The sequence below is a fragment of the Myotis brandtii genome, unplaced genomic scaffold (genome assembly GCF_000412655.1).
Source record: "Myotis brandtii unplaced genomic scaffold, ASM41265v1 scaffold196, whole genome shotgun sequence".
Lineage (NCBI taxonomy): Eukaryota > Metazoa > Chordata > Mammalia > Chiroptera > Vespertilionidae > Myotis > Myotis brandtii.
The window spans coordinates 5472148-5483009 of NW_005357311.1; the positions used below are offsets into that span (position 1 = coordinate 5472148).

Below are 10862 nucleotides of genomic sequence, written 5' to 3' on the forward strand. Positions count from 1 at the left end.
GGGAGTTGTGGGGGGGAAAAAAGAGGAACAGATGTAATAATCTGAACAATAAAGATTTAATTTTAAAAAAAAGTAACTTGTCACATGCATACAAAAGAAATAATTAGGAAAATATAGAAAAGCACATAGCAAAAATGCACCAGACATGTACAGTTAATATTTCTTGTATATATTTTCCATTTTTCTATGCTTCTATAAATATATGTGTGAGTTTTTTATATTCTTATAAATTTTATGTTTTTGTAAACTTGTATTTTAAACTTTATATTTTAATATTAATAATGATAATGATGACTATTATAACTGTGTGCCAGGCATCAGGATAAGCACTTTACAGGAACTATCTCATTTAATCCTCACAGCAACCCTATGAGATACTATTGTCACTCTCATTTTGCACGAGAGGAAAGAGAAGCCAGGTTGCAGGCACATAAGGGATAGTAAAGGCACTGACACATCTGCTACAGCATATATCCATGATGCTTCCTTCTAGATAAACTTAGGACACATCAAATTCTAAGACATCATAAATTTTGATTGTCAGGTTGACCCATAGAAATGTACCAGTTTTACATACCTTCTGTACTATGACCAATGTTGGGATTACCATGCTTAGTCAAGTCAAAAAAAATTATCTTATTTGTACTTTTTTCCTTTTTTGTTTTGTTAATCCTCACCTGAGATATTTTTTTCATTGATTTTTAGAGAGTGGAAGGGAGGGTAGGAGGTGGGGAGAGAAAGAGAGAGAAACATCAATGTGAGAGAGACATTGATTGGTTGCCTCCTGCATGCACCCCAACCTGGGCAAGAGATCGAACCTGCAACCCAGGTACATATCCTTGACTAGGAATCGAACTCATGAACCTTTGGTGCATGGGTGGACATTGTAACCACTGAGCAACACTGGCCAGGCTGCATTTTTCTTGATTAGTGTTGCAGTTGAACTTTGTTTCATTTATTTATTCATATAATTAGCATTTCTTTGTTTGCACACTGCCCTTCATTTATTTTTCTGTTGGAGTGCTTATTTTTTTAAAATTTACTATTTCCTTATGTGTTTTAAGTATTTTTACTAGTTTGTTCTTTGTCTTTTAATTTTTATAACTCATTATCATGGAAAAATTTTTAATTTTTATATACTTTCATTTGTAGATTAATTTTCTTAATGGACTCATATTTTTTTTACTTCCAAAAATTGTATAAAATTAATATATCTGGTATTTATCTTCATTTATACTTTGAAGAAGGGGGTCCAATAATCTATTTTTCCCATGCTTATTTGAAGTGCCACATTACTAAATTCTTATGTAACAAAATCAACTTATTGAAAACAATGATTAATGGAATTCTTGATTGATTTGCATTTTTAAAATTTTTACTGATATCCATATTTGGAATAGTTATTAATTTTAATTTATATTATATATTCATTTTAATTTACTTATTAATTTTAATGATACACCACAATACCTATTATTTTTAAAAATTCCAATTGCCTTTTTCATATTAATTTCTGATCATACGGCTTACTATTGCAAAATCCTGCTACCTGTACTGTATACCCACCACTGCCCAAATGGATGTACAACAATTCCATGATTCTCCTCTAGCTTTTAGCATTTTTTAGCATTCCAACCCTTGTAACAACAACCGGAAAGAAAACATTACTTTATCTTGAATTTTTATTGTAAACATAACTTAAACGTGATTTTTAAATTACCTTGTCTCTGCACGAGGCATCACTCTCTTCAGCAGGATATGTTATTTGGTTATAAAGTAAAACTCTAGAAATTGGTACATGTTGAATCAGCCACTAGGGACTCCTTATGTTTCCACAAATGCAATATCAGGAGCATAAGAATGGAAATTGCCTGTAAGTGTTCAAGCTGATTTTGCAGTTACACGGGGAAGGGAGCCAGAGCTGGGTGCACTGCATTACAAATGGCCTGTTACGGAGATACCAGGCTCCCTGATTCAACACGCGCTTGCCGTGTATTACATTTACCGTTTTCCAAGTTATGCTCCTCAAAACCGAGTTTATGTGGTCTCATCCCACTGAATTAAAATGTCCAGGGGAGGCCTATTATGAGGACTTGAGAAAAAGTATTGTTCTGAGAAAAGAAGCCTTAAAATGGTCTCCTGTCAGTACTGTTTCAAGGAATAGATTTTCTCCAGAAAGCATTTCTATACTTTTCTGTTATGGGTTGAATTGTGCCCCCCAACTCCCCAGATTCATATGTTGAAGCATTAACTCCAGGTACCTCAGATGTAACCTTATTTGCAGATAGGATCCCAACAGAGGCAATCACATTAAAATCAGGTCATAAGAGTGAGCCCTAATCCAATATGACTGATGTCCTTATAAACAGGCAATTTGGACACAGAGACACACACATAGAGGGAAGATGGTATGAAGGTAGACAGGGAGAGTGGCTTTCTACATGCCAAGGACACCTCAGGCCACCAGAAGCTAGGACAGGGGTCTTCCTAGGAGAATGGATCCTTCCCTAATGTTCTCAGAGGAAGTATGGGCCTGCAGACACCTTGATCTTCGGCTTCTGACCTCCAGACCGAGACAATACATTTTTGTTGTTTCAGCCACTCAGCTTGTGGTACTTTAGCAGTATCCCTAGCAAACTCATACATTTCCCATGCTTTTTTATTTTATTGTTTACCTTTTGTACTCTTCAAAGAACTTGGTCTATACTTTTAGAACACATTTGTCATATTTTATTGCGTTTTAAATGTTTGTAAGTGCTTTTGAATAGGTAATGCATACATCCGGCAAACAATTCTGAGCACGGAACAGCATAAAGCAGACTTAGCGTGGAAACTGAGTCTTCCTTGGCTGGTTGTCTACAGCACCCTACCCCCACTCCCCGCAAGTGCCCTTCCAAGAAGCAAACACATACTCCGTATCTTATATCCCTAGTTTCATGATCATCCTAGTTTAGTTCCTTATTTTCTCTCATTGACCATATAGGTCTGCTGGGGGGAGAGAGATTGCTTGCTTCTGTGTAATCTCAGCTCTCAATAACTCTGACTTTGATGAACTGTTTACCAGCCAAGTTGATGTATAAAATTTAAGGGAGGTTAAAGGCTCTGATTGGTGTTAATATCCAAACTCCTGTTATTGAGTCACCTTTAGGCTGAAGCAGGATCTGAGCAAATATTTTGCTTGGGGGGCAGAGTGGAGAGATAGTAAGGAACTTGGGTGATGTTGGGGAGAGTGAGTGGAAAGAATTTAGCTGAAAAGGAAGTGAAAACTTGGTTGGTCTGACTTCTCCTTTGCTGTTCTTAATGGTTCCAGTAACTGACTTTGAATAGGAGTAGCCCAGCTCCTATTTGCTTATCTGAGAAGCACTCTAACATCCTGGTTGAAAGCTTGGATTTTGGGACCAGACTGTCTGATTTTATAATAAGAGTTCTACCACCAGTTAGTTCTGTAACTTTGAACAAGTGATTTTACCTCTCTGTAATTAAGTTCTCCTAGGAAATGAAGAAAACAGTAGTATGGACAAAGCTTGTTGAAGTTTTACTTGGGAAGCCAATAGTTCCTTTTTGTTTTAGAGTTGCTAGAAGGATGAAATGGGCTGAAGCTCTTGTAGAACCATGCCTGACAATTAGTAAGGGCTATGCTAGATTTATTATTAAGTCACCCATAAGTTTTCCCACTGTGGGTTTGTTAATGTATTAGTTAGGATACATTTAGGTTGCAAGTAACAGAAAGCCAAGCAAAAAGGAGCTTAAACAATAAAGACATTTATCATTTTCTGTAACATGGTGCCATGATGGAGGTTTTCTGGGTGGTAGTTCAGTGGTTTGTTGACAGCATCAACAGTCAAATTACCTTTCATCTTTGGAACACCAGTGTTTGAAGAAAAGGCATCCTCAGCGAATTGGCTTTTGTCCTTGGCCTTCTCTTCTCAAGGCCACAAAATGTTTAGGAGTCACACACAGACAGGACAGGACAACATTGAGAGATATTGTTCGAAAAAGAAATACCTCTCCCTACCACATATTCCTTTTAAAGAACAGGTATAAAGCTTTCCCAGTCCTGACTTGTGGCTCAGTTGGTTGGGCGATGCCCTGTTCACCCAGAGGTTGCTGGTTTGATCCCTGGTCAGGGCACATGCCTGGATTATGGGCTCGATCCCCAGTTAGGGGTGTGCAAGAGGCAGGAGGCAGCCATCTCATATTGATGTTTCTCGCTTCTCCCTTCCTCTTTCTCTCAAAATCAATAAACTATTCTTTTAAAAAAACTTTGCCATGTTTTCTCTCGTCACATTGGTCAGAATAATATAAGGTGTTCATGTTTACCCATTTATTGGGGTATGAGATGAGAATCTCATGATCATGGGGTGGGGTCCACCTTTCTTGAAGGAGATGACCACTAAGAAGAGAGTACACAAAATCAGGGTGTCAGCCTGGAAGTACTGCAGTATGTCGGCAACAAATGTCTCCACCACAGTTAGTTTGACTTCTGGATGGAGTTGCTGAACTTTCAGTTTGTTTATTTTTTTATTCCCATAAATATTTTTGTTTTGACCACTCAGAAGAGAGTACACAAAATCAGGGTTTTGTCAGCCTGGAAGTACTGCAGTATATCGGCGACAAATGTCTCCACCACAGTTAGTTTGACTTCCGGATGGAGTTGCTGAACTTTCAGTTTGTTTGTTTATTTTTTTATTCCCATAAATATTTTTGTTTTATTTTGCTTTAATGTGCTTCTACAGCTTTATTTTTTTTTAATTAAATCTTTATTGTTCAGGTTACATTTGTTCCTCTTTTTTTCCCCCCCATAACTCCCCTCCTCCCAGTTCCCACCCCACCCTCCGCCCTCACTCCCCACCCACTGTCCTCATCCATAGGTGCACGATTTTTGTCCAGTTTCTTCCCGCATCTCCCATTCCCCTTTCCCCCCCAAGAATAGTCAGTCCATTCCCTTTCTATGTCCCTGATTCATTATAATCACCAGTTCATTCTGTACATCAGATTATTTATTCACTTGATTCTTAGATTCACTTGTTGATAGATGCATGTTTGTTGTTCACAATTTGTATCTTTACCTTTTTCTTCTTCCTCCTCTTAAAGGATACCTTTCAGCATTTCATATAATACTGGTTTGGTGGTGATGAACTCCTTTAGCTTTTCCTTATCTGTGAAGCTCTTTATCTGACCTTCAATTCTGAATGATAGCTTTGCTGGATAAAGTATTCTTGGTTGTAGGTTCTTGGTATTCAGCACTTTGAATATTTCTTGCCATTCCCTTCTGGCCTGCAAAGTTTCTGTTGAGAAATCAGCTGACAGTCGTATGGGTATTCCCTTGTAGGTAATTGAGTCTCTTTCTCTTGCTGCTATTTCTCTGGGTCCTGCCCTGCCAACTTAGATAACTTTTTCATTAACTATTTCCATTTCCAACCCTCCGTATCTGCTTTCTCATTCTCAAGGAAGCAGTGTCTTTTTTACAGTTTCTAGAAGACTGAAATGGGCTATAGCTCTTAAAGAACTGAAGGTTTAATTTGGATAAAATTTCAATAGATATTTTGGAGGGATGAGAAACTTTTTTGAAGTTCTAAATTCCAGCATACACGTGTTGCTCACTCCAGGAGACCCTAACTAAGGTCATAGTTAAGTTTATATCTAAAGAATGCCCAGCAGATTGTGTCCTGATGAGATGCACAAGGAAGACTTAGTTTCCAGGGCTGGCCCTCTGCTCCTCACAGAGCCCTCATGGCCACTTTGGCAAGACATGGCAGCTTTAATTTGTCATTGAAAGTCATACTATTTGCACACGTGCGCGCGCGCGCGCGTGTGTGTGTGTGTGTGTGTGTGTGTGTGTGTAAGAGACAGAGAGGCACAGAGAGTATGTTTCTATGAGAGCTCATTTGTCTCTGTCAATTCTTCCAAAGAGTCTGGCATTGAAGCTCCTTTACCAGTTGGTCACTGGTTGACCTCATCAATGTTCATGTACTCAACTACTGCCAATGGACTGATGATTGTCCAATCTCCCTGTCCACCTCAGAACCCCTTTCTGAGCTTCAGATACACATATTTGATTTCTTGATAGCAGATTCTATTTGAGTTTGAAACTGACCATATTTCCTTCTAAGTTGACATAACTATCAAGGAAGATGAGGACTCAGCCCTGCCCCATGGATTCACAATGCAGTAACACTGATTTACCTAGTTTTGCCTCTTATGGTAGCTTTCTGACACGCCTAATTTCTCTGGGTCCTGCCCTGCCAACTTAGATAACTTTTTCATTAACTATTTCCATTTCCAACCCTCCGTATCTGCTTTCTCATCTTCAAGGAAGCAGTGTCTTTTTTACAGTTGCTAGAAGGATGAAATGGGCTAAAGCTCTTAAAGAACTGAAGGTTTAATTTGGATAACATCTCAATAGATATTTTGGAGGGATGAGAAACTTTCCTGAAGTTCTAAAATTCCAGCTTACACGTGTTGCTCACTCCAGGAGACCCTAACTGAGGTCATAGTTAAGTTTATATCTTAAGAATGCCCATCAGATTGTGTCCTGATGAGATGAACAAGGAAGACTTAGTTTCCAGGGCTGGCCCTCTGCTGCTCACAGAGCCCTCATGGCCACTTTGGCAAGACATGGCCTTGCTCTAGTCTAGATCATGACCAGCCCCTCTCCTGCCTCAGTCATGAAGGGCTAAAAGTTTGATATCATCTCTTAACTCTTCACAATGGATAAATGGTTCATCAAATGGGATAAAAGGGCCAGATACCTTGCTATTGGGATGACTTGAATTTAATAAAATAATTTAATGCCATATACTTGTGCAGTTGTTCTCAACCTGTGGGTCGCGATCCCTTTGGTGGTCGAACGACCCTTTCACAGGGGTCACCTAAGACCATCCTGCATATCAGCTATTTACATTATGATTCATAACAGTAGCAACATTACAGTTATGAAGTAGCAACGAAAATAATTTTATGGTTGGGTCATAACATGAGGAACTGTATTTAAAGGGCCAGAAGGTTGAGAACCACTGTAACTTGTGACTTTTTATTAATTTAAACTGACTTACTATGAACTGGAATTAAAGCAAACCACCTCCACCTCATGCAACCTCAAAAAGCAAATTTTACAAAACTAGGGAGAGAGGCTAGAAGATTCAGAGTAGAAGAAAGGGCCCTTCCATTCTCCTCTCAAGCCCACCAAGCTGAGGCCAGATCCGACTTATTATGAACTGGAATTAAAGCAAACCACCTCCACCTCATGAAACCTCAAAAAGCAAATCTTACAAAGCTAGGGAGAGAGGCTAGAAGACTCAGAGTAGAAGGAAGGGCCCTTGCATTCTCCTCTCAAGCCCACCAAGCTGAGGCCAGATCCCTGGCATGGAGCCCCATCTAGGAAATGCCCCAAGTTCTTCAACTAAAGAAGTGGGAGTCAGATTTCCTCCCAGTGAGTTTACTGGCCCCAAGGGCACAGTGGCAGGATGGAACCTTGTGTCTAGAAGGAGCTGGCCTTCCTGTGACAAGCCCAATTAAGCCACCAGCTGCGATCAATTATCCAAAAGGCCAATCAGGTGCAGGCAGCGGGTAGTGTGGGGGCTGGACTGGAATCATCCAGAGAGCTAGCAGACTCTTGGCTGTCTAAACTTCAATTTCTATTTATGGAGCCCCTCTTAAAACTCATATGAATCTTATTGAAGCTCCTGCATCTGAGGGGTATTAGGATATTGTAAGGAGGTAACCAAGATCAGAGTTTGCCCTGTGAGAAGTTGTGTAGAGGCACATTGAAGAATCTTTGGTGTACCTATTCCATGTCTATTTTCTGTGGGGTACAGAAAGACTCCTTATGCCCAAAGAAACAGAAAAATCTTCTCTTAGAAAAGGATCTCAAATTTCTCTGCTTTGGAGAGTCACTGACTAGAAATATATTTCAGTTTTTTATGCAATGTGCAGATATAGCCTTGACCTTTGCAGTGGTTTTCAAACTATGTTTCTCAAAACCATCTAAGTTCCATATAGTTTCCAGAGCACAAGATATACTGCAATTGGACTTTATATAATAGTGCTTTTCAGGTATTAAAAAGGTTTGTTTCTTAAACTTTTAAGCTAAACAATTGAAGGTTTAATATAGATAACATTTCAATAGATATTTTGGAGGGATGAAAAACTTCTTGCAGCTCTTAAATTCCAGCATGCAATTGTTGCTCACTCCATGAGACCCTAAGGTCATAGTTAAGGTTATATCTAGGGGAAAATGTTATTCTGACACTTGATGTCAGAGAAACCATTACAATTAACTAACATCTTGTGCTAAGAAGTTTAAATAGACTTCTCTAGTTCCTTCTTTATGAAAGCTCAGGAGAAAAGCTATAACGCATAAGTCAAATAGTCAAGGAAGTAAACTTAGACGCCAAATTGTACTAAGAGCTTGAGCTTGTTCTTATGATTGAAGCAGCTCTGTTCTAGGTCATGAATACTTCTTTCAGCACAGTCTGCATTTTAGGAGGCAAAGAAACGCCATACACTGTTTCATGTTGTTCTGGGCATTGTGCATTGGAACACAGTCATGTTTCCTGTCCTGCCTTGTAGGTATTATTTTAATGTTCATCATTCACTACTGAAAGCTTAAAAGAACTGTCTCTTAAAATCCAATTTACCAGCTTGTGATTAATTACTTTTGTCACCAGGAAGCATATAGGAAGTAAAACATTTAGATCTTGCTATTATATCTATCCTTTGCCCTAGTTACCATGCTAGGTGAGTGATATAAAGTGGAGCAAGGCAAAAGCCCTGGACTCAAGTAACTCATAGTCTGATGGAAGAGAAGGAACCTAACGAAAATCTATGAAAACTGCAAATGGATATGTGAAGTGTGTAAAAGCTGAATAACAAATGAAAGCGTGGGGGAGGTTTTTGAGATGAAGCAGTGGAGAGAAAGAGAGCATTAAGCAAAATAAATAAAAAGAGACTCATATCTTAGATGTATGCTGGTGAAATTTCAGAACACCAAGGATAAAACAAAAGTCCCCAAATTTTCCAAAGCAAAAAAGAAAGGCAACTAGAAAGTCCAGGAAAAAAGTAAATGCCATATAAGAAACCATAGTTCAAGCATGAAGCAAACAAATGTAGCAAGATTTTGTGTCACTGAATGTTGGAGCCTTCTTCTTTAGGTATGTGGAACTATATATTCTTTTTAATAGGTTCAGTTACATTACTTGGGAATAATCTTTACATGATCATACTATTGTTAGCATTGTTTATTTCTGTGATAGTCAGAATGAGCTAGGTTCTGCTGCAAATGACCAAAGTCTTAGTTGCTTTCAACAATAAAAGTTTCTTCCTTGCTCATTTTAAATGTTCATTACAGGTAAGCTGAGGCTCAGATATATGTTATATTCATTTTGGGACCAAGACACTGCCTGGAACATTGTCAGTCACATGACAAAAACAAAGATGTGATCCATGTCTCTTAAGACTTCCTATGAATAACATTCATTACTTTCACTCACATTTTATTAGCCAAAGCCACTCCTGACTTCACTACAAGAGGTGCATATAGTCTTCCCACAGGGAGAGGTTCAGAGGGATGGAAACAAAAATATTAGGTGACCATATACAAACTCTCATAGTTGAATACCACCTTTCTGGTATTCAACTATTCAGTATTCTCCTTTTCCCACATGCTGAATACACTTACCCCCTTTCCAAAAGAGACAATCAGAGTCTGAAACAGTAGTTTGTTCTTTACCTTTACTTCTAAGGTAATGTGAGATGGTTTCTATATCAGGTCTTCATGCAGCTCTTCTTGATCCAGAGCTGTAGGAACAAGAGAAGCCATCTGCTCTTCACATACTCAATGTGCAGTGGTGAAACAGGGAGAGTGTGACCACAATAAATGCTCTCATTTGAAAAAGTGAAGAATGGGAGACACATGGGTATTACCAGTCTCTACAAATTCTAAAATCTCCTTGGGCAGATGTTGTCTGAGAGAAGGAAGCATTCCTTGATCAGATCTTGATTTCGCTCCCCAGACATTTTTCTCCTTAGCAATTGTACCCTTTGGGGAGTCTTTATTTTTCACTATTGTCTTCTGCTACATCCCAAGAAAGAATTGTAGAGCATGATCTCCTTGGAGGCCAAAGAGCTTTCTCCCTTCTTGCTCAAGCAGGAAGGAAGGAGAAATGCAAGGGTTGTTTTAAGTCTTGAGCAATCTTTTTCAATTTAGGCTAGTGGTTGCCTTGGTGTTCTAATGCTTTCAATTTTTAACTTATCTATTTGTTTTTTATTAAAATATTCTTATTCTGTTTTGAAATATGCCTTTACAGACATTTAATTGCTAGTACCTTGTATCTATCAAATTTCCCTAAAATTTTTAAACAAATGATATATAGCAACCCCTTGATTTTGGTCCTTGACATGAGGCTAGTTTTAGTAGGACTTTGTTGTTGAATGATATCCTTTTTTCTTTTTAAAAAAATCAATTTTATTTTTCAATTACAGTTGAATACATTATTATATTAGTTTCAGGTGTACACCCCAATGATTAGACATTATACATCTTACTAATTGATCATCTTGATAAATCTCTCACCCATCTGATACCATACATAATTATTAGAATATTATTGACTATATTCCCTATGCTGTACTTTACATCCCCATGACTATTCTGTAATAACCAATTTGTACTTCTTAATCCCTTCATTTTTTTCACCCATCCCCCCAACCCTTCTCCCATCTGGCAACTGTCAAAATGTTCTCTGTATCTATGAGTGTTTCTGTTCTGTTTGTTCATTTAGCTTGATTTTTATACTTAATAGTTTATAGATATGTATTTATTGCCATTTTATTTGGTTCAGTGATTGAAAATGAGAATCAAT

General features: G+C 38.2%; 1 long non-coding RNA gene across 2 annotated transcripts in view; it reads right to left on the bottom strand.

The window, feature by feature from the left end:
• The window catches only part of LOC106725908, a 13457-nt gene extending 3661 nt beyond the window's left edge, over positions 1–9796 (bottom strand). Inside the window, exon 1 of one of the 2 annotated variants that reach the window (XR_001361911.1) lies at positions 9731–9796. This is a non-coding gene — a long non-coding RNA (uncharacterized LOC106725908). Of the gene's footprint in view, positions 1–3850; positions 4119–9730 lie in introns of those variants that run through there. The other variant, XR_001361910.1, reaches the window with a different exon arrangement.
• Positions 9797–10862: the final 1066 nt, after the last annotated feature.